This window comes from Phyllobates terribilis, unplaced genomic scaffold, assembly GCF_046119375.1.
Source record: "Phyllobates terribilis strain yellow unplaced genomic scaffold, ASM4611937v1 Scaffold_103__1_contigs__length_5881359, whole genome shotgun sequence".
NCBI lineage: Eukaryota > Metazoa > Chordata > Amphibia > Anura > Dendrobatidae > Phyllobates > Phyllobates terribilis.
The window spans coordinates 2,672,083-2,696,912 of record NW_027362863.1 but is presented as its reverse complement, the minus strand read 5'-3'; the positions used below and the strand labels follow the sequence as shown (position 1 = coordinate 2,696,912).

General features: G+C 48.2%; 1 long non-coding RNA gene across 1 annotated transcript; it reads left to right on the top strand.

The window, feature by feature from the left end:
* The first annotated feature begins 7,514 nt into the window (after window positions 1-7,514).
* On the top strand, window positions 7,515-16,874 carry LOC141198757 (uncharacterized). Its single transcript, XR_012270552.1, has 3 exons — window positions 7,515-7,575; window positions 15,955-16,110; window positions 16,209-16,874. It is a non-coding gene; the product is annotated as an uncharacterized lncRNA (long non-coding RNA).
* The last annotated feature ends 7,956 nt before the right edge of the window (window positions 16,875-24,830 follow it).

The following is a 24,830-nucleotide window of genomic DNA, read 5'->3' as shown; positions in this document are numbered from 1 at the left end:
ACTGTCAGTGAGTTCCAGCTGGCGTGCTGAGCAGTTACATACTCATGCAACCGCTCAACACACCAATCGGATGTAGCAGATCTGTGGATCATTGTTCGACATCATCAGTATGGATTATCTGCGGACAGGTGAGGATTACTTTGTTTTTTTATTTTTATGTGGATCTTAAGAAATGTCTTTGCTCTGTGTGAGTTTTTTTACTTGAACTAATGGCGTTAGTAATCGGGATGTCTTATTCACACCTCTCCATTACTAACCCCTGGGCTTGATGTCAGCAAACATCAAACAGCTGACATCAACCCCAAAACCATTACCCCACTTGCCAATGCACCAGGGCAAGTGGGAAGTGCCGAGAATAAGCACCAGAATTTCTGGGGTGGCTGAGGGCTCATGTTATTAGTCAGGGAGGAGGCCAATATCCATCGTCCTTTCCCAGCCTTTTAATATCAGCCTGCAGGTGTCTGTTTAGCCTTTGCTGGTTATTAAAACTAGGTGGGACACCACATCATTTTTTGGGGGATACCCCCTTTTTAATACCATTAAAGGCTAAGCAGACAGCTGTGAGCTGTTATTAATAAGCTGGGAAGATCCATGAATAGCGGCCCCTTCCCAGATTGCCCACTGCTTTCCCTCAGCTGTTAAGAAAATTTAATGGACCCCATCCCATTTTTTCAAAAATAAACACCTAAATTTGTAAGGATGTAAAACAACGCCAAAATGTAGACTAAACTATATATGAATAGACAATATAAGGTCCTAAGTTCCTGGGCTAAGTCATCACTGCTATGGCCCTACTTATGTATTTGAAGTCCCCCTTTCTCAAAATCTTTCTAATAAATTTAATTTCCCCAAGATTATTGTGAAAATCATATACAGTGGGTAAGGAAAGTATTCCAACCCCTTTAAATTTTTCACTCTTTGTTTCAGTGCAGCCATTTGGTAAATTCTAAAAAGTTCATTTTTTGTCTCATTAAAGTACACTCTGCACCCCATCTTGACTGAAAAAAACAGAAATGTAGAAATCTTTGCAAATTTATTAATAAAGAAAAACTGAAATATCACATAGTCATAAGTATTCAGACCCTTTGCTCAGTATTGAGTAAAAGCACCCTTTTGAGCTAGAACAGCCATGAGTCTTCTTGGGAATGATGCAACAAGTTTTTCACACCTGGATTTGGGGATCCTCAGCCATTCTTCCTTGCAGATCCTCTCCAGTTCCGTCAGGTTGGATGGTGAACGTTGGTGGACAGCCATTTGCAGGTCTCTCCAGAGAAGCTCAATTAGGTTTAGGTCAGGGCTCTGGCTGGGCCAGTCAAGAATGGTCACAGAGTTGTTCTGAAGCCACTCCTTTGTTATTTTAGCTTAGTGCTTAGGGTCATTGTCTTTTTGGAAGGTGAACATGTGGCCAAGTTTGAGGTCCAGAGCACTCTGGAAGAGATTTTCATCCAGGATATCTCTGTACTTGGCCGCATTCATGTTTCCTTCAATTGCAACCATCGTCCTTTCCCTGCAGCTGAAAAACACCCCCATAGTATGATGCTGCCACCACCATGTTTCACTGTTGGGATTGTATTGGGCAGGTGATGAGCAGTGCCTGGTTTTCTCCACACATACCGCTTAGAATTATCACCAAAAAGTTCTATCTTCGTCTCATCAGACCAGAGAATCTTATTTTTCTCATAGTCTGGGAGTCCTTCATGTGTTTTTGAGCAAACTCTATGTGGGCTTTTATATGTCTTGCACTGAGGAGAGGCTTCTGTCGGGCCACTCTGCCATAAAGGCCCGATTGGTGGAGGGCTGCAGTGATAATTGACTTTGTGGAACTTTCTCCCATCTCTCTGCTGCATCTCTGGAGCTCAGCCACAGTGATCTTGGGGTTCTTCTTTACCTCTCTCACTAAGGCTTTTCTCCCTCGATTGCTCAGTTTGGCTGGACGGCCAGGTCTAGGAAGACTTCTGGTGGTCCCAAGCTTCTTCCATTTAAGGATTATGGAGCCCACTGTGCTCTTAGGAACCATGAGTAATGCAGAACTTCTTTTGTAACCTTGGCCAGATCTATGCCTTGCCACAATTCTGTCTCTGAGCTCCTTGGGCAGTTCCTTCGAGCTCATGATTCTCATTTGGACTGACATGCACTGTGAGCTGTGAGGTCTTATATAGACAGGTGTGTGCCTTTCCAAATCAAGTCCTACCAGTTTAATTAAACACAGCTGGACTCCAATTAAAGAGTAGAACCATCTCAAGGAAATGGACAGCATGTGACTTAAATATGAGTGTCTGAGCAAAGGGTCAGAATACTTATGACCCTGTGATATTTCAGTTTTTCTTTTTTAATAAGTTTGCAAAAATTTCTACATTTCTGTTTATTTCAGTCAAGATGGGGTGCAGAGTGCACTTTAGTGAGAAAAAAATGAACTTTTTAGAATTTACCAAATGACTGCAATGAAACAAAGAGTGAAAATGTAAAGGGGTCTGAATACTTTCAGTACCCAGTGTATCCTTGAACATTACATTTAACTACCTTTTTGTATAAGGTGGCAAAGAATAAAACAAGCAGATAGGAAAAAACAAACTTAATTTATTTAAAAAATGATCAAAAATAAATATTTCTGTCATGCGCCAAAACATGCAAAATAAAGCAAATAAACATTACAAATTATAATAAGGTGCAGAACTGTAATCAGGGCCAGGACTGGGTGCTGAAAAATGTGGGGGGATCAGCAACATGAGTAAGTGAGGGAAGTGGAGTAAAGGGTAGAAATACACCATGGTGCGGAGGGTTTGGTAGGTATGGCCGGTCCGTGGAACTAGATTTGCTGCCAACTATATCCTAATTTGGAAGGCGGCTCACAGCAGGTTCAAGATGATATAAGTATGGCAAATACAAACGGTATATTAGGATTGTCTGAATATGGGTTATTTTGTAGGTGAGGTTTAACACAAATAACTATTGAAGCCAGAACATTATGTGTCTAATTTTTTTCCAAAACATATCGCCACCAAAAGCGAAAATTTGGCAAGCCAAAATAAACACAAAAAAAAAGACAAAGAAAAGTCACCATCATACTAGCAGTCAAGGGCGGGCTGGGCTGGGGTGCAGAGGGGCAAATGCCCCCCCAGACCAGTTCCCAAGCAGCTGCTCAGGGCTGCCAGGGGACTGCACTGTACCTTTAAATATGTTCAGCTGCCGACCCGACCACATGGCAGAGATGCAGATACACCCCCTGCACGCTGTGTGGCTGAGTCTGCTGAAGTGACGTCACACAGCGAACCTGGAACTGATTCAGTCAGCCGGACAGGAGCCTGTGGATCGGAGACTTCAGTGGTCTCAGTCAGTATGAGGTCAGGGGGTCTGCAGTGAGGGGGAAGCGGGACTGTGCTCACCTTCTCATAAATCCACCCAGGATTCTATATTGTCCAATCAGAGGGCCAGCTGCTGGGGCTCCGTGTGAGTTATTGCAGGAGGCTGAACTTTCATGCAGATTAGGGTCCTCCTGTCAGTGCAAAAAGTTCAGTCTGGTGCAATAAATCACACTTAGTCCCAGCAGAGACCACAGACATCACAATACAAGACCCTGCACCGACTGATTACAGCTGAACCTACAGCACCTCATATTCTACTATATGGCCCCATATATAATATGTGAGGTCCTGTAGGCAGGTCCAGGTGTGTTCAGTAATAATAATCTTTATTTTTATATAGCGCTAACATATTCCGCAGCGCTTTACATACATTATCGTCGCTGTCCCCATCGGGGCTCACATTCTAGATTCCCTATCAGTATGTCTTTGGAGTGTGGGAGGAAACCGGAGAACCCGGAGGAGACACACGCAAACACGGGGAGAACATACAAACTCCTTGCAGATGTTGTCCTTGGTGGGATTTGAACCCAGGACCCCAGCGCTGCAAGGCTGCAGTGCAGTGTATATCCCTGTACATAATATACCACATCTAGTATACAGATTAGCCTATCATCTACTGTGATACACACATCAGATGTTTTAAAAGAATACACATTACTATACAACATCAGATGTCTATAGTGACAGTATATTATATACTAGTCATGTATTCTAATATATATTGTATGCATGTGGTATACTGTGTGAACAGATGTTATGTACAGGCAATGTGTGTATAGTATATCTGAACTCTACCCATGTCTGGTATATATAATACTGTAACTACAAAGTTCAGCCCGCGGACTGAGACAGCCGAAGGGCTGAAAACTGTGGTGCACGGGCCACACCATACTCTCCCCTATCCCAATATCACTGCTATCTGCAGTGTGGTGAATACATTGGTGGAAGACGGAGCCACTGGCTCCTACTTCCACAGATCAGCTTTTGCGACTGACACAGTCAACATGATGACATCACGACATCACATCTGCTGTGTGGAGAGTCAGTGCACCGGAGAAAAGAACAGACCGCGGGGGAACGAGAGCGAGGTGAGTATGTCTTCTTTTTTTTTTTTCGGATGTGCATGGAATGTGTGCCTGCATATAGGGGGCTATGTGAGGACTCATACTGTATATAGGAGGCTATGTGAGGGCTCATATAGTATATAGGAGGCCATGTGAGGGCTCATATAGTATATAGGAGGCTATGTGAGGGCTCATATAGTATATAGGAGGCTATGTGAGGGCTCATATAGTATATAGGAGGCTATGTGAGGGCTCATATAGTATATAGGAGGCCATGTGAGGGCTCATATAGTATATAGGAGGCTATGTGAGGGCTCATATAGTATATAGGAGGCTATGTGAGGGCTCATATAGTATATAGGAGGCTATGTGAGGGCTCATATAGTATATAGGAGGCTATGTGAGGGCTCACATTGTATATTGGAGGCTATGTGAGGCCTCACACTGTATATAAGAGGTTATGTGGGGCCTTACACTGTATTTAGAAGGCTATGAGGGAATCATACTGTATATAGCAGGCTATTTGAGGGCTCATATTGTATATAGAGAGACTATGTGGGGGCTCACACTGTATATAGGAAGCTATGTGGATCTCATAATGTATATAAGAGGCCACGTGGGGTCTGACAATATATAGAGAGGCTATGTGGGGACTCACATTGTATAAAGGAGGCTATGTGGGACTCATACTGTACATAGGAGGCTATGTGGCGGCTAATAATATGTATACAGTAGAAGGCTATGTGGGGGCTCATACTGTATAAAGGAGGCTATGTGAGGACTCATACTGTACATAGGGGGCTCATACTATATATAGGAGGCTATATGCGGGCTCATACTGTACAAAGGAGGCTATGTGGCGGCTCATAATATGTATAGGAGGCTATGTGGGTCTCATACGGTATATAGGGGGCTATGTGGTGGCTAATACTGTATATATGATGGAATATGAGGGCTCACACTGTATATAAGGGCTATGTGGTGGCTTACACTGTATATAGGGGCTACGTGGGGTGCATACTGTATGTAGGAATAATGTCTGTAATCTGCTGTGGAATTAATAGCACTATATACTGTACTTTTCAGATTATAGTACGCACTTTTCTCCTCCAAAAATTTTTGGGAAAATGGGGGTACGTCTTATAATCTGAATGTAGTTTACTGGGGCATTTGGGAGCGGCATTTTAGGGTCGCTGCAGCAGGAAGCTGGTGACGGCAGGAGTGAGGCGATGCTGCGGGCCCCAGGCTGGGAAGGTGGGTGTCTGGCTGTGCGACGGGCTCTGTGCTTTCACAAAATGTCGGAGGAGTCCCCGCACTTTCCATGGTTTTCAATGCGGTGAACTTGGGGAAAAAAGGCCACCAGAGGCGGCGCATGTGCGGATTGAGATCGTGACACCGAGATCTTGTCTCCCGAGGTCTCAACCTAAGCATGTGCCGCCTCCGGTGGCCATTTTCCCTAAGTCTACAGCATTGAAAACCACGGGAAGTACAGGGGATCCGCCGGCATTTTGTGAAAGCACGGAGCCCGGCTCATCGTCGAACATCCCCCTCCCAGCCTGGGGTCCACAGCATCACCCCACTCCTGCCGCTGCCAGCTTCCTGGAGCAGCGACTCTGCTCCACCACAGCAGCCCCCTTCCCTGGGTAATCTACCGTAAAAGCGGACTATAAGAAGCACCACCATTTTATTAAAAACATTTTTTTCCTATTTTTCTCACCAAAATTTGGGGTGCGTCTTATGATACGGTGCATTTTATAATCTGCAAAATATGGTTAGTAAAATAAATAAATAAATGGGGAGCTGTGTGGGGGCTCATACTGTATACAAGGGGCTGTGTGTGTGCTCATATGGTATATAGGGGGGCTGTGTGGGGGCTCATACTGTATACAGGGGGCTATGTGTGTGCTCATATGGTATATAGGGGGGCTGTGTGGGGGCTCATACTGTATACAGGGGGCTGTGTGTGTGCTCATATGGTATATAGGGGGGCTGTGTGGGGGCTCATACTGTATACAGGGGGCTGTGTGTGTGCTCATATGGTATATAGGGGGGCTGTGTGGGGGCTCATACTGTATACAGGGGGCTGTGTGTGTGCTCATATGGTATATAGGGGGATGTGTGTGGGCTCATACTGTATACAGGGGGCTGTGTGTGTGCTCATATGGTATATAGGGGAGCTGTGTGGGGGCTCATACTGTATACAGGGGGCTGTGTGTGTGCTCATATGGTATATAGGGGGCTGTGTGTGTGCTCATACTGTATACAGGGGGCTGTGTGTGTGCTCATACGGTATATAGGGAGGCTGTGTGTGGGGCTCATACTGTATACAGGGGGCTGTGTGTGCTCATATGGTATATAGGGGGGCTGTGTGGGGGCTCATACGGTATATAGGGGGATGTTGGCATACTTAATTCTGCTCAATATTAAGTGATATAAATATTATTTTATATTAATTGTAGTTAATATTAATATTGAGCCGAACTAATTTCAGCCTTTCAGCCTATTGGTTCAGGCCCCCACAACAGTTACGTTCTCTCATGTGGCCCCTCTGGAAAATGAATTGCCCACCCCTGATATATACCATCATTTATTATCCAGTATATAGCACCTGATGTCTGTATAACAGTATGTCCTATATCCCATCACATATTCTCCTGTATACTGGATGTCATATACTGTGCACAGACATCAGATGGTGCAGAGGAGAAGAAGTGACTGGTGTAATATCTAATGGCTGTACTCAAGGTGTAATGTGCACTAGTTACATATTAGCCTGTAGGTGGTATAATATATATACTATAGGCCCAGACATCCCATATTATATACAGGATAATAGGAGGCGGGTATAATATCCAGAGCTAACAAGCCTCCCCTATTCCCTGGGCCTGTCCCGATTTGAGGGCTCAGTCCCGGCCCGGCTCAGCTCTTCTCCCGGCAGGGGCGCTGCTGGGCACTGGGCTTTTCCTCCAGACACGCAGGCTTTCCATGCTGTGTGTGACCCCTTGTAGCTCCGCCTCCCGCTCTCTGCTCCTCCCCGGCATCAGGGCAGAGGAATTCTACTGTGCAGAGACCGCGCAGCATGAGGAGGTGAGGGGTCAGGGGGCGGGGCCAAGTCTGCGGAGGACATGACAACAAGGTGCGGTCCTGAGGTGAGGGGGAGACCCGCAGCCTCTCCCATCTGTGGCTGCTGTTCTTACAGGATGGGAGGGGGCTCATGCAATGTCACCAGCAGCTCTGCAGTCGGGACTAGGGGGGATGGGAAGGGGATTTAGGGACACTGCAGGGCTGACAGCTCTCCTGCGTACAGCCCATACTCTGCTGCTGATTGCAAACACCAGGCCCCACCACTGCCACTGGAGACATGATGGAGAAGAAGGGACTATATACATGTCATGTTGTGCCCGCTGTGCGTATGATGTCCGTGTGATGGTTGTGCCCGCTGTGTGTATGATGTCTGTGTGATGGTTGTGCCCGCTGTGTGTATGATGTCTGTGTGATGGTTGTACCCGCTGTGTGTATGATGTATGTGTGATGGTTGTGCCCGCTGTGTGTGTGATGGTTGTGCCCCGCTGTGTGTATGATGTCTGTGTGATGGTTGTGCCCGCTGTGTGTATGATGTCTGTGTGATGGTTGTGCCCGCTGTGTGTATGATGTATGTGTGATGGTTGTGCCCGCTGTGTGTGTGATGGTTGTGCCCCGCTGTGTGTATGATGTCTGTGTGATGGTTGTGCCCGCTGTGTGTATGATGTCTGTGTGATGGTTGTGCCCTCTGTGTGTGTGATGTCTGTGTGATGGTTGTGCCCGCTGTGTGTATGATGTATGTGTGATGGTTGTGCCCGCTGTGTGTGTGATGGTTGTGCCCCGCTGTGTGTATGATGTCTGTGTGATGGTTGTGCCCGCTGTGTGTATGATGTATGTGTGATGGTTGTGCCCGCTGTGTGTATGATGTCTGTGTGAAGGTTGTGCCCGCTGTGTGTATGATGTCTGTGTGATGGTTGTGCCCTCTGTGTGTATGATGTCTGTGTGATGGTTGTGCCCGCTTTGTGTATGATGTCCGTGTGATGGTTGTGCTCGCTGTGTGTATGATGTCCGTGTGATGGTTGTGCCCGCTGTGTGTATGATGTCCGTGTGATGGTTGTGCCCGCTGTGTGTATGATGTCCGTGTGATGGTTGTGCCCGCTTTGTATATGATGTCTGTGTGATGGTTGTGCCCGCTGTGTGTATGATGTCTGTGTGATGGTTGTGCCCGCTGTGTGTATGATGTCTGTGTGATGGTTGTGCCCGCTGTGCGTATGATGTCTGTGTGATGGTTGTGCCCGCTGTGTGTATGATGTCTGTGTGATGGTTGTGCCCGCTGTGTGTATGATGTCTGTGTGATGGTTGTGCCCGCTGTGTGTATGATGTCCGTGTGATGGTTGTGCCCGCTGTGTGTATGATGTCCGTGTGATGGTTGTGCCCGCTGTGTGTGTGATGTCCGTGTGATGGTTGTGCCCGCTGTGTGTGTGATGTCCGTGTGATGTCTGTGTGATGGTTGTGCTCGCTCTGTGTGTGATGTCTGTGTGATGGTTGTGTCCGCTGTGTGTGTGATGTCTGTGTGATGGTTGTGCCCGCTGTGTGTGTGATGGTTGTGCCCGCTGTGTGTGTGATGTCTGTGTGATGGTTGTGCCCGCTGTGTGTGTGATGTCTGTGTGATGGTTGTGCCCGCTGTGTGTATGATGTGTGTGTGATGGTTGTGCCCGCTGTGTGTGTGATGTCTGTGTGATGGTTGTGCCCGCTGTGTGTGTGATGGTTGTACCCGCTGTGTGTGTGATGTCTGTGTGATGGTTGTGCCCGCTGTGTGTGTGATGTCTGTGTGATGGTTGTGCCCGCTGTGTGTATGATGTCTGTGTGATGGTTGTGCCCGCTGTGTGTGTGATGTCTGTGTGATGGTTGTGCCCGCTGTGTGTGTGATGTCTGTGTGAAGGTTGTGCCCGCTGTGTGTATGATGTCTGTGTGATGGTTGTGCCCGCTGTGTGTATGATGTCTGTGTGATGGTTGTGCATGCTGTGTGTATGATGTCCGTGTGATGGTTGTGCATGCTGTGTGTATGATGTCTGTGTGATGGTTGTGCCCGCTGTGTGTATGATGTCTGTGTGATGGTTGTGCCCGCTGTGTGTATGATGTCCGTGTGATGGTTGTGCCCGCTGTGTGTATGATGTCCGTGTGATGGTTGTGCATGCTGTGTGTGATGTCCGTGTGATGGTTGTGCCCGCTGTGTGTGTGATGTCTGTGTGATGGTTGTGCTCGCTCTGTGTGTGATGTCTGTGTGATGGTTGTGTCCGCTGTGTGTGTGATGTCTGTGTGATGGTTGTGCCCGCTGTGTGTGTGATGTCTGTGTGATGGTTGTGCCCGCTGTGTGTATGATGTCTGTGTGATGGTTGTGCCCGCTGTGTGTGTGATGGTTGTGCCCGCTGTGTGTGTGATGTCTGTGTGATGGTTGTGCCCGCTGTGTGTGTGATGTCTGTGTGATGGTTGTGCCCGCTGTGTGTGTGATGTCTGTGTGATGGTTGTGCCTGCTGTGTGTATGATGTCTGTGTGATGGTTGTGCCCGCTGTGTGTGTGATGGTTGTGCCCGCTGTGTGTGTGTGATGTCTGTGTGATGGTTGTGCCCGCTGTGTGTGTGATGGTTGTGCCCGCTGTGTGTGTGATGTCTGTGTGATGGTTGTGCCCGCTGTGTGTGTGATGTCTGTGTGATGGTTGTGCCCGCTGTGTGTGTGATGTCTGTGTGATGGTTGTGCCCGCTGTGTGTGTGATGTCTGTGTGAAGCTTGTGCCCGCTGTGTGTATGATGTCTGTGTGATGGTTGTGCATGCTGTGTGTATGATGTCTGTGTGATGGTTGTGCCCGCTGTGTGTATGATGTCCGTGTGATGGTTGTGCCTGCTGTGTGTATGATGTCCGTGTGATGGTTGTGCATGCTGTGTGTATGATGTCTGTGTGATGGTTGTGCCCGCTGTGTGTATGATGTCTGTGTGATGGTTGTGCCCGCTGTGTGTATGATGTCCGTGTGATGGTTGTGCCCGCTGTGTGTATGATGTGTGTGTGATGGTTGTGCCCGCTGTGTGTATGATGTCTGTGTGATGGTTGTGCCCGCTGTGTGTATGATGTCCTTGTGATGGTTGTGCCCGCTGTGTGTATGATGTTCTTGTGATGGTTGTGCCCGCTGTGTGTATGATGTCTGTGTGAAGCTTGTGCCCGCTGTGTGTATGATGTCTGTGTGATGGTTGTGCATGCTGTGTGTATGATGTCTGTGTGATGGTTGTGCCCGCTGTGTGTATGATGTCTGTGTGATGGTGGTGCCCGCTGTGTGTATGATGTCCTTGTGATGGTTGTGCCCGCTGTGTGTATGATGTCTGTGTGATGGTTGTGCCCGCTGTGTGTATGATGTCTGTGTGATGGTTGTGCCCGCTGTGTGTATGATGTCCTTGTGATGGTTGTGCCCGCTGTGTGTATGATGTCCGTGTGATGGTTGTGCCCGCTGTGTGTATGATGTCTGTGTGATGGTTGTGCCCGCTGTGTGTAAGATGTCTGTGTGATGGTTGTGCCTGCTGTGTGTATGATGTCCTTGTGATGGTTGTGCCCGCTGTGTGTATGATGTCCTTGTGATGGTTGTGCCCGCTGTGTGTATGATGTCTGTGTGATGGTTGTGCCCGCTGTGTGTATGATGTCCGTGTGATGGTTGTGCAGCTGTGTGTATGATGTCTGTGTGATGGTTGTGCCTGCTGTGTGTATGATGTCCTTGTGATGGTTGTGCCCGCTGTGTGTATGATGTCTGTGTGATGGTTGTGCCCGCTGTGTGTATGATGTCCGTGTGATGGTTGTGCCCGCTGTGTGTATGATGTCCGTGTGATGGTTGTGCCCGCTGTGTGTGTGATGTCTGTGTGATGGTTGTGCCCGCTGTGTGTATGATGTCTGTGTGATGGTTGTGCCCGCTGTGTGTATGATGTCTGTGTGATGGTTGTGCCCGCTGTGTGTATGATGTCCGTGTGATGGTTGTGCCCGCTGTGTGTATGATGTCCGTGTGATGGTTGTGCCCGCTGTGTGTATGATGTCCGTGTGATGGTTGTGCCCGCTGTGTGTATGATGTCTGTGTGATGGTTGTGCCCGCTGTGTGTATGATGTCCGTGTGATGGTTGTGCAGCTGTGTGTATGATGTCTGTGTGATGGTTGTGCCTGCTGTGTGTATGATGTCCTTGTGATGGTTGTGCCCGCTGTGTGTATGATGTCTGTGTGATGGTTGTGCCCGCTGTGTGTATGATGTCCGTGTGATGGTTGTGCCCGCTGTGTGTATAATGTCTGTGTGATGGTTGTGCCCGCTGTGTGTGTGATGTCTGTGTGATGGTTGTGCCCGCTGTGTGTATGATGTCTGTGTGATGGTTGTGCCCGCTGTGTGTATGATGTCTGTGTGATGGTTGTGCCCGCTGTGTGTATGATGTCCGTGTGATGGTTGTGCCCGCTGTGTGTATGATGTCCGTGTGATGGTTGTGCCCGCTGTGTGTATGATGTCCGTGTGATGGTTGTGCCCGCTGTGTGTATGATGTCTGTGTGATGGTTGTGCCCGCTGTGTGTATGATGTCCGTGTGATGGTTGTGCCCGCTGTGTGTATGATGTCCGTGTGATGGTTGTGCCCGCTGTGTGTATGATGTCTGTGTGATGGTTGTGCCCGCTGTGTGTATGATGTCTGTGTGATGGTTGTGCCCGCTGTGTGTATGATGTCTGTGTGATGGTTGTGCCCGCTGTGTGTATGATGTCTGTGTGATGGTTGTGCCCGCTGTGTGTATGATGTCTGTGTGATTTTCAACATAGCGCTTTGAAATAGGCAGGGGTGGGAGATTAATTTTCCCAAGGGGCCACATGAGAGACCGTGACTGTTGTGGAGTCCGAACCAATAGGTTCAAATTAATTCAGCTCAATATTAATATTAACTTATTAATTATATTTTTTTGTATATTTATATTATCACTTAATATTGAGCAGATTTAAGTATGCTGACATCCCCCTATATACAGTATGAGCCCCCACACAACCCCGTACATACAGTATTAGCACACACCACCCCTACCTACAGTATGAGCCCTCGCATAGCCCCCAATATACAGTAAGAGCCACCACAAGAAAGCCAGATGTCGTATAATGAATCTACATAAAGATGAGAAAGTTCTGGCGGCTCCGACTGTGAATGAGGGAACAAAAAATAATCCTCAGGTCCCAACAAGAGATGAGCAGGACTCACAGATGAGGCCGCACTGCCCCGGAAGATAAGAGACTCATGGCCTCCAGTCCAGCCGCCGGGTAGCACTGACCTGGACGCCCGACTGGAGGCCCCGGAATCCATCTGCTCATCTCTAGTCCCAGCTGCCCTGGATACAGTGGACAGTCCTGGATTTGGGTCTGCGCCTTGCAGTCTCGGCCGTCTGCTGAATTTCCCTCACTACCAGCGCCCCTCTGACAACTCCTCCTGCCGGGCGAGAAAGATAATGGTAAATGGGCGTGGATTGGGGTGTGACCAGGGGCGAGGCCAAAATTTGCCGCGCATAGCCTCTTTCTGTCCCCCTTTCTGTTCTTCAAAAGTTGAGAGGTATGAATATGTGATGTCTGTATCCCAGTATATCGCTTACCATCACATATTATGCTGTATACTGGATGTGATGGTCTTTGATACAGGCATCCAATGTTATACAGAGGATAATATGTCACTGGTGTAATATCTGATGTCTGTGCTCATAGTGTGGTATATAACTGTCACATGCTATTCTGTATGTAATATCTGATGTATGTAGTCATAATATATCTTATTCCAGTACAGATGAGCGAATTGATTCGCAGGACACTGGTCAAACAGTCCCGTCAGTAGTCTGTGGCCACCAGACCAGAGCCCCGCGAGCCTCCTCCCGCCTGCCGGCATCTCTGACTCCTCTTTTGATTATAGTCTTTGCATGATGTCATCTTTTTGGCGTGACACATACATGACCTTGTGCCTGGCTACAAATCAAAGGAAGAGAAAGAGAATGGTGTCAGGTAGGAGGCTGTCAGGGCTCCTATCCAGCAGCCACTGAATATTCATCTGACCATTGGATCAGGGTCCTGCAAATGAAGTTGCTCATCTCTATATATCAGTCATATATTCTCCTATGTATATTGTATTGTATGTGGTATAATATGTTCACTGTGTGCACAGACATCAGATGGGACACACATGATAATTAGTGACTCGTACATCATATACTATAATGTGGAGCTGACTTTTACATTGATGACTTGCTCGATCAAGTATGTAGGAAATAATACACAAAATAATAATTCCTAGGTATCTATCTGGCAGACCTGTGCTTATGTGTGGCCACCTTTAGGCTGTGTGCCCACTATGCGTTTTTTAAGCGTTTCCGCAACGGCAATTCCGCTGCAGAAACGCTTAAAAACGCTTGGTAGAAGGTCTGCTATGTTCCCGAATGATAATCCGCATCTGCTGTGCACATGCTGCGGAAATTTCCGCTGCGGATTATCAATGCGGAAAAATACTCCGCACTACCAATTATTTTGTGTAATCGCAGCGTTTTTGCCGCCATTGACTTGCATTGAATTGCATAATATCCGCATGACTACATGTGCACATGCGGATATTTAGCGATTCAATGTGTGGATGGTACCCGGATTTGGAGAAGAAGAGACTCTCCTCCAGACCCGGGTACCATAGTACCTGTAAAAAAAAAAGAATTAAAATAAAAAATATACATTATACTTACCTTCTGATGGCCCCCGGTCTCCATAGCGATGCGTCCTGGCTTCCTGGCAGCTCATGATGGTCTAAAAGGACCTGCCATGACGTCATTTAGTCATGTGACAGGTCACGTGACTGCTGACGTCGGTGGTCGCTTGACCCGTCACATGACTAAATGACGTAATGGCAGGTCCTTTTACACAACCGCAAGACACCGGGAAGACCGGACGCATCGGATAAGGAGACCAGGGGCCGTCAGAAGGTAAGTATAATATTTCTTTTTTACCATTCTTTTACGGTCACACTATATAAATCCATACCGGTTGCATGGATTTATATAGTGTGACCAAGTTGTCAAGCACTTTCCAAGTGATGCTAAAATCTCTTGCAAAGCTCTTGACAACCCGCATGCGGAAATGCATGTGAAGAGCGCTTCACTTCTGCTTGTCCCTGGCAGGAAAACTCATAGAATCCGCATGCGTTTTTTCTGCCAGGGAGATGCAGAAACGCTCTGGAAAAATTCTCAGCATTTCTGCATTGTGGGCACTTAGCCTTACTCTGTTTAGGAGTGTAGAAAAGCACAGCGTACCTTGGATTACTTGCATTACACCTCTAACAACCTAAATCCGTGTTGTAGTGGTCAGACATTGTACATATTATGCTTATGTATTACCAGTTTTAAATGCTCACCTGAACTGGACCAAGTGCTGTCATTTTTCTCCACGGGCAGCACTTAGACAATACGTTTGTGTGAATATAGCCTATGAAGCAGCTGGTAATAAACATGTTGAAGGGGTTTTCTGCGAACAAAAGTATATTTTAATCAATAGATCTTGGAATAATAATAACTTCCACAATTGGATGTGTTTAAATAAAATGTCCCTGTGCTGAGATAATGTTATAAATGTGCCCCTGCTGTGTACTGTGTAATGGCTATGTCTGACTGTGCAGGAACATGCTCTGATCATACCACAGCTACTGGGCAGGGGGGGGAAGCAAAAGAGTATACAGCATCGATTAAATCACTGCACACTCTAGTTTCAAGATAAAAACGATGGGTCAAAACGTTCATTTCCTGTTGCATTATTCCCTGCACCTTAAATGTGTCTTATTGCATGTCTTCAAATAGACTTTAGTTTGCGTCATGAAACTAGAATGTGCGGTGATTTAATCTACGCCGATTCTGGGGATTCCACATCCCGTGTACCTGCACCTTGACCTTCAGACTGTGTGCACGCTAATCATCTATATATAAAGAGAGTATATATACATTACAGCAGGGGATCACAGTTGAGTCTTTCTTTGAGCTAAAATATTGTTTAAAAACAGGCATTGAAATGTTTCACTCACAAAAAGAATCCTCTGTGATCCCCTGCTATCCTGCCTGTATCCTCTTTTTCTCCCCCCCTGCCCAGGAGATGTGGTATGATCAGACCATGTTCCTGCACGGTCAGACACAGCCATTACACAGTACACAGCAGGGGCACATTTATAAGATTATCTCAGCACAGGAACATTATTATATCACATCCAATTGTGGAAATTATTATTACTCCAAGACCTATTGATTAAAATATACTATTGTTTGTGGGAAAACGACCTTTAAGGATGGGCCGCTACTCATGGACCACTGCTGTGTGCTTGCCCCCAGGCTAAAATTTGCCAGCCAGCCCCTGCTAGCAGTGATATTAGAATACACACTATACATGTTATTACATACAGCATCCTTTACCTATAAAAATTGTATATAATCTCTTCCACTTTTCTTTCCAGTGGGTATAGTGACAAGATTATGGAGCAGTTGCCGGGACCAGTGCCGCCGCGAGCGACAACAGGGTAGGAAGAGTGGTGATGTGGCTCTTAAAAAGAAAGGCCATACCTATATTGTGACCGGCTCCAGTTTTTGACCCTAGTCCTAGATTTTCACCCGTAAGTGGCTATCTTTTTCAGTTTTATTTGTTGTAATGGTTTGATTATTATTTTGCATATTAAAAATGCTTTTTTCTCTGTCATCCCTGACCTTACAGATCTGACTGGACCAAAAAGGGAAATACCTGTAGCCTGGAGGTGCTGGAAGCCAGAGAGGAATCTGAAATGGAGACCGGAGCTGGGGGCCAGAAAGAAGAAGAGCCTGCGGAGAGCACCAGTACACCACAGCCCCTCGACACCTCTCGTCATGCACCAATAAGCCAGCATCGCTACCGCCCCCCCATCACTGGCGTACGTGACATGGGAATACCTGTGAGTGATGATGATGAGAGTTTTTGTCTAAGCCTGGCCCGTTATTTCAGGCACGTTCCCTTTTTATTGAGGCTGCAGACCAGGGCTGCCCTCCAAATTGTTTTGTCTGCCGCTGCGCCACCAAATTCACCGATGGCCATCTTTTAATTCCTTGAAAGGTGGCAACTTTCTGAGGACAACAAAACCCGGTCATTAGACCCCCCAAGAAGGGCACTCAGCAGACCCACCATCACGGCAGCCACCACCTCCAGTGCCAGCATCACGGCAATCACCACCACCTCCAGTACCAGCATCACAGCAGCCATCACCACAACCTCCAGTCACAGCATCACAGCAACCACCACCAACTACAGTGGCACCATCACGGCAGCCACCTTCAGTGCCAGCATCTTGGCAGCCACCTCCATTACCAGCATCACAGCAGCCAACAACCCTCTCACCAGCATGTCTCTTGCCCCAATCACCCTTGTCTTGTTGGCATGATGGCCAAAACACAGAAGACAAGGCCAGACAAAGATCTGAGATACAGGATTTGTGTGCTGAGATGCCGCCACAGTCACTGAAAGGTGTTACATAGATGCGTATTATATGGACGCTATATGGATGGCATAAGCATGGTTGTTTGCTGTGCTTTTTTCTTCTCGCACACATTGACTTGCATTGGCGAGTCTCGTCTGATATATGCAGCCACTTGCAGCATGCTGTGATTTTTTTTTTCTCAGTTCGATCCGAGCTGGGAAAAAAAAAATCACAGATGAACACATAATCATTCAATAACAGGAGTCAGAGTGCAATCCAATTTTTTTTATCAGATTGCACTCGTGTGATTTAAACGCAGATGAGTATGAGCCCTTAGACTCAGCCAAAAGATTGTAGACATAGAGTATATCTTATTGCTCTAATAGGCATCTAGTCATTCAACAGAGGCCATTAACTATATATTCTACATGCAGGGCTTGTGAATTGTCCATTATTAAAATAAACAGTATATAAAAAGCAGTGCAGGAGGCAGCAGTGAAGGACATGACAAATATTAATAACAATATGTAAAATAATCACAGGCTGCAATTACCCACCATATTTTTTCTTAAACCATGAAATCAACTTTTTCTTGCCGTTGTAAATTTGAAATGACAGTGATAGCTATTATGACATCACAAGGCACATGACATCATAGACATCACAATTGGAATAGAATGTATAAATTTCTACACTGCTGCCATCTTGTGTCACTATAACCTGACAGCTGGAAGAGGACGAGTCCAGGTAAGTAGCTCTTTACTTTTAAGCTTTGGTATACTTATAATGTATCCACCGGATTTATCATGGATTGCCGGGAACACTCTGTAATAAGACATTTTCAGGACAACCCCTTTTCTAAATGAGAAATTGCTGACGATAGGTGGGTGGGGGAGGTCAAGTTGGGACATCTTTATGGGGCTCCATTTTTGGGTAGTTTTGCCATTTATGTGGACAAATTATTTTATTATCATTCTCTGTTCTCAGATCTTTGGTTCCTATTGAATTAGGGGCTGACATTGGAGTTGTAGTTTAACCCCTTTAAAGCTCAAGACGTACTAATACGTATCTGCGCCATGGGACTTAAGAGCCTGATACGTATTAGTACGTCTTTGTGATCGCGCCCGCACACAGGCTGTGCGGGCGTGATCGCCGCAGGGTGTCAGCCGATTGTCGCAGCTGAGTCGATCGCAGCATTGCGGGGGCAAGGGGAGGTGATCGGGATACTCACCTCTCCTGCCGGCGTCCAGCGATGTCTGCCGCGGCTTCCTGGATGTTGCCATGACGACCCGATGTCGTCATGACAACATCTGGGTCACCAGACAGCAGTAAGATATTTTGGCATGCGCAGTGCATGACCAAAGTATATTCTGCATTTGCATCGCTGACAGCCTGTATAGCACAGGACTGGTGCTCCATCCCTATGCTATACAGGCGATCAGAATAAAAAAAGTGAAAGTCCCATAGTGGGACAAAGAATAAAAGTAAAAAAAGTGTCAGAAAGTGAAGAAAAAAAAAATCCACCAAAAATAAAAATATAATGTACCCATCAATAAATATTATTATGAAAAAAAAAACAATAAAAGTACACATATTTGGTATCGCCGCGTCCGGAATGACCTGACCTATAAAACTGTCCCACTAGTTAGCCCCTTCAGTGAACATGGTAAAAAAAATAAATAAAAAATAAAGCAAAAAATAATGCTTTATCATCATACCGCCAAACAAAAAATGGAATAACACGCGATCAAAAAGACGAATATAAATAATAATGATACCACTGAAAACGTCACCTTGTCCCACAAAAAACAAGCCGCCATACAGCTCCATCAGCCTAAAAATAAAAAAGTTATAGCTCTCAGAATAAAGCGATGCAAAAAAATTATTTTTTCTATAAAATAGCTTTTATTGTGTAAAAGCGCCAAAATATAGAAAATCGATATAAATGTGGTACCACTGTAAAATTACTGACCCGAAGAATAAAGCTGCCTTATCAATTTTACCACACGCGGAACAGCATCAAACAAAAAACAATTCCTGAATTGTTGGTTTTTGTTTATTCTGCCTCCCATTAATCGGAATAGAGAGCGATCAAAATATGTCACGTGCCTGAAAATGGCACCAATAAAAACATCAACTCATCCCGCAAAAAACAAGACGTCACATGACTCTGTCGGCCAAAATATGGAAAAATTATAGCTCTAAAAATATGGCGATGCAAAAACTAGATTTCAGCAGCAGATGGAAGGAAGGGAGACACAGTCATTACTAGTGGGTAGGCGGAGCCCACATAGGATAGAACACCTCAGATTAAAAAAGAGTGTTGTCCGGCCCCTCCAGCTTGGGCTCCTCCTACTCCAGCTCTCCAGTCTAAAATTTGAGGTCACAGAGGATGGTCGCTGCTGGAAGCAGCTCCTCAGAAAATTTTTTTATTTTTATCGGACAGAGACTTGGACCCCCGTGGTCTTGAGGTCTCAGGGGTCTCAGCGCTGCTGGACCTCCACCCCTCCCTTGGCGGATCTGCATTACCCTTTGAGAGAGGTCCCTGCAGAACCCTGCCGGCCCCGGGGGATGAGGGATGCTTCCCTGGCGGGGACGCAAACCGCGCATCTGGGGTCACTGCGTTCTCCGCCCTGGGGGGAAGCTTGGGCACAGCGCCACAAATCCCTGGGGGTCCCTGTGGCGCTCAGCTGGGTGAGTACTCAGCATGTTAATGTGTTTTGATTGCTTCAGCGGCTGCTGCGGCAGCCGCTGCTACATGTATTCAGGTGGTGACTTGTGTTTTTTTGTCCGCAGGTGGATGCCTGCAGGACATGGAAGCGGGGCAGGAGCGGAGAGCGGAGGAGTCGCGCGCGCTTTTTTTGAAGCCGGCGGGGGCGTGGCTTCGCGCCTTCCCGGTCTTTCGCGGGCAGGAAGCGCTCTGAGCGCGCGTTTTCTCCTGCCCCTCCTCTTCCGGCTTCTGTCTCCTCACAGCGCGGCGGCCATTACTGAACGGCTTCCATCGGGCTCCTCACTCTCCTCTCCTCCCGACAGACCGAAGGAACACTGCACCGCGGCCAGCTGGGTGAGTCGCTTCTGCCTGTCAGGGCAGAAGCTTAACCCCTCACCCCCTCAGCGCAGGGCACCTTTCTGAGGCACAATAAGGTGGCAGACTGTGCTGTCCTGCAGCTATTACCTCATATAGAGGTTCCTTTTTTTTGTCTGGGGCTCGCACATCCTTTTCATTTCACAGAGGTTGTGGGGAGTCTGCGACATTAACCCCTTATTAGGCGGTTATCCCTTAATTGGGGGTCAGCTGGGGTAGCTCTCTATTTAAGAACTTTAACCCTTCAGCTTTCTTTTAAGAAACCACACTGTCCTACTTACTGACAGGTTTAACCTGCCATATACTGTGTGAGGGCATGTCAGATCCCAGGTCCGCTACAGGATCAGTCTCGCGTGTCTGACACGCAGGAGTCCTCGACGGCGTCAAGCGCAGCGGTCGGGGGTTTCGGTGATGGGGCAGTGGTCAAAATGGAGGCCCTCACTCGTTCTATTGATGGCCTGTCTGACCTTCTAGGTTATTGGGTGTCAGCTAGATCCTCTCATGGCAGGAAGCGCCACAGGCCGGTACTGCCCTCCCCGCGCAGCGACTCGGAGATCTCTGTTATGGAGGGTTCCCCTTCAAGCTCAGATGGGGAGATGTCCGATTCGGATAAGGAGGATCGGCAGGGGCACTCTGCCTCTTTTTTGGGCCGTGCAGAGGCTTTTATTGGAGCCATGAGGGAGGCGTTACAGTTTCCGGAGGAGGTAACTAGACGTCCTGGTAAGTCGGCCCGGATGTTTCAGGAGTCGCATAGGTCGCGCTTGGCATTACCATCTCTGGATGAGCTTAATGGGGCAGTGGAGAAGGAACGCCTGTGTCCAGATAAACGTTTTCAGGGGACACGGTTTTTTGACACTGTATCCGTGTTCCACGGAGTTGATTGATAATTGGATTCCTTCTCCTGAAGTGTCCCTTTATCCCAGCTTAGCAAATCCTCATTACTGCCTGTTAAAAGGAAGGCGAGTCCGCAGGATCCGCTGGACAGAATGGCGGCGAAATCCATCTACGAGGCCGCGGGTCATGGATTCAGAGCGGTGCTAGGATCCATGTGTGCTTGTAAAGCTTCCCTAAGCTGGTTGGACCGTCTACGGACGGCGTGGCAGGATGGATCCCCGCTATCCGAGGTGGATGGGTTTTTCAAGTTGTTGGAGGATGCGGCCCGATATGGCAGTGATGCAGGTTTGGATACCGCGTCACTACTGTCCAGGGCGCAATCCTCGGCGGTCACAGTCAGAAGAGCACTGTGGCTCAGACAGTGGACCGGGGACGCGGTTTCCAAGCAAGGTTTGCTATCTTTAGCTTACAAGGGTGGTCAGTTATTTGGATCTGACCTCACGGAGCTGATTGTCAAGGCAAAGGCAAAAGAAGCGGCCTTACCACAGCGAAGAACTGTGGCTTCTGCGTCGGGCAGGCCTAGTGCCGGTAGTAGTCGGCGGCCCCTTTCGGTCCAGGGGACGGTCCGGTCAGCCCTCTTGGGGATCGGGTCGTCCCTCTTTTTCAGGAAAAAAGGCTTCTCAGAAATCCCGCACTCCCTGAAAACAGAGCTTCCGTCAAGACAAGCGGGAAGCTGACAAAAAGCCCGCTAAGGCGGACTGACGCCAGGTTTTCACTGGAGGGCTCTTGAGTGGGGGGTCGCCTGCTCCTATTCGAATCGACTTGGGCGTCCCGCGTTTCGGACGCCTGGGTGACGCGGGTTGTGTCAGCAGGCTACTTCATAGAGTTTCTTTCTCGACCCCCGGACAGGTTTTGCCGATCTCGCATTCCGTCAGAGCCCGAGCTAGTTGCCGCTCTACGGCAGGAGGTCGTTTCCCTTCTGCTGAAGGGTGTGGTGGTACCGGTTCCGCCGGAGGACCGGGGAAGAGGGTTTTATTCAAACCTCTTTGTGGTCCCCAAAAAGGAGGACAAATTTCGCCCCATTCTGGATCTCAAAAGATTGAATCGGCATGTCCGCACCCGGAAATTCCGCATGGAGTCGCTTCGCTCGGTTGTGGCGGCCCTGTCACAGAACGACTTTTTGGTGTCAATCGACATTCGCGACGCTTATTTGCATGTTCCCGTCGGAAGGGCCCACCAACGCTTCCTTCGTTTTGCCATAGGTCAGGACCATTTCCAGTTTGTGGCCCTACCATTCGGGTTGGCCTCGGCGCCCAGAGTTTTTACAAAAATTCTGCCACCTCTCATGGCGATCCTTCGAAGACAGGGGGTTACGTTTCTTCCCTACCTGGACGACCTTTTGATTGTGGCGTCCTCAAAGGAGGAGGCGGTGACGGCTCGCAATCTATTCCTTCAGCTCCTGGAGGACTTCGGGTGGCTGGTCAATTGGAAGAAGTCGTCTCTGGAACCGTCGCAGTCAATCCTGTTTTTGGGGATGCATTTCGACACGGTACGAGCAGTGGTGTCCCTGCCTCCAGACAAGCAAGCAAGTCTTCTTCGACATGTACAGGTTATGAAGTCTTCGACAGCAATGTCCCTTCGAAGGTGTATGCGCCTTTTGGGTTTGATGGTGGCGTCAATGGAGGCACTTCCGTTTGCCCAATTTCATTCCAGGACTCTCCAAATGCTCATTCTGAACCGTTGGGATCGATCACAGGCTTCGCTGGATCGCAGTGTCATCATCTCCCACAGGGTGCGAGAGTCTCTAGAATGGTGGTTACGTCCGGAAGCGTTATCCCTGGGGAAGTCCTTTCTCCTTCCGAGGTGGTCGGTCATAACCACCGATGCCAGCCTGTCAGGCTGGGGGGGTGTCTGGAACGATCTCTGGATTCAGGGAGTATGGTCGTCGGAAGAGTCTGTCCTGCCGATCAACATCCTGGAATTGAGGGCGATTTTCCTTTGCCTCCAACACTGAACGGTCCCTTTAAACGGTCTGCCAGTCCGAGTGCAGACAGACAACGCGACGGCGGTCGCGTATATCAACCATCAAGGTGGAACGAGGAGCTCCAGGCTCATGATGGAAGTGTCTCGGATCCTGGTATGGGCCGAGGCCAAGGTGCCAGCCATCTCTGCGATTCACATTCCGGGAGTTCAGAATATCACGGCGGACTTCCTCAGTCGCGAGAAGGTGGATCCCGGAGAATGGAGTCTTCACCCAGAAATTTTTGCACAGCTGTGCTCCCGTTGGGGAACTCCTCAAGTGGATTTGATGGCATCAAGGTTCAACACCAAGTTACCGACGTTCATGTCCAGGTACAAGGACCCGAAGGCTGTGGCGGTGGATGCTCTGGTGGCTCCGTGGGACCAATTCGAGCTAATCTATGTGTTCCCGCCGATATCCTTACTTCCTCTGGTGTTGCGTCGGATCAGACTGGAAAGAGTCCCGGCTATGTTAGTAGCCCCAGACTGGCCAAGGAGGACGTGGTTCTCGACGCTGGTGTCGCTTCTGGCTGCGCCTCCACTTCCTCTCCCGGACCTGTTAACCCAAGGGCCCGTTCGTCATCCGGACCTGAAGTCTCTGCGTTTGACGGCGTGGCTCTTGAGACCGAAATCTTGACTCGTCAAGGTTTTTCAGCCGAAGTCATTGCCACTCTGCGAGCTGCCAGGGGTCCTGCCACTACTAGGATCTATCACAAGACTTGGGAGGCCTTCCTTTCAAGGTGTTCGGGTTCTTCAAGGAACCCGAGGATTTTTTCCATTCCCAATTTGTTGGCCTTTTTGCAGTATGGCCTGGACAAGGGTTTGGCAGTTAGCACTCTGAGGGGTCAGGTTTCTGCTTTGTCCTTGCTGTTTCGGAAGGCTATCGCCTCGCGTAGGGACGTTCGTTCCTTTTTTCGCGGGGTAACCCGTCAGTTTCCGCCGCGGAAGGCGCTTGTGTCCCCTTGGCGGCTCAATCTGGTCTTGGAGGCTCTTCAACATGGGCCTTTTGAGCCTATGGACTCCGTTAGCCTTTCTTTGCTTTCTTGGAAGGTTGCCTTTTTAGTGGCAGTCACCTCTTTGAGAAGGGTTTCTGAACTGGCGGCTCTTTCTTGCTCGCCTCCTTTTCTGCAGTTTCTCCCGGATCGCGTGGTGCTTCGCACACGGGGCGACTTTCTACCTAAGGTGGTGTCACAATTTCATGTTAACCAGGATATTGTGTTGCCCTCGCTCTGTCCGGAACCGAGGAATGCGAAGGAACGGGCCTTGCACTCATTGGATTTAGTGCGGGCTTTGAAGTTCTATTTGTCTATTACTCAAGGTTTTCGGAAATCGGACTCTCTGTTTGTGATTCCAGCAGGTCGTCGGCGTGGTCAACGAGCTTCCAAGGACACTATAGCTCGATGGATTCGGTCGGCCATTTTAGAGGCTTACCGACTCGAGGGCGAATCTTGTCCAATTAAGATTCGAGCTCACTCCACGAGAGCTGTGGGTTCGTCGTGGGCTTTTCATCAAGGGGCCTCGGCAGCTCAACTCTGCCGGGCGGCTACCTGGCGCTCCGTCCACACTTTTACAAAGTTTTATAAGGTGGACGTCAGTGCTTCCGCTGATGCAGCCTTAGGACGTAGGGTCCTGCAGGCAGCTGTAGTTTAAGTTATCGTTAACTTGTATTTAGCGCTAGTTGCGCTTTTTTCTAGGTTGTTGGGATTCTGCCTCTGTTGGTTTTTTCCCACCCTTAATTTTTGGACTGCTTTGGGACGTCCCACTAGTAATGACTGTGTCTCCCTTCCTTCCATCTGCTGCTGAAAGACGGATTTTGGTAAGACCTTACCTGTAAAATCCTTTTCAGCGAGGGAAGGAAGGGAGACACAGCTCCCTCCCATGGCAGAAGTGTGTTGTTGTGTTTTCAGATGCAGCGTGACCCTTCTCTGATAGCGATTATCTGGGCTGAGGT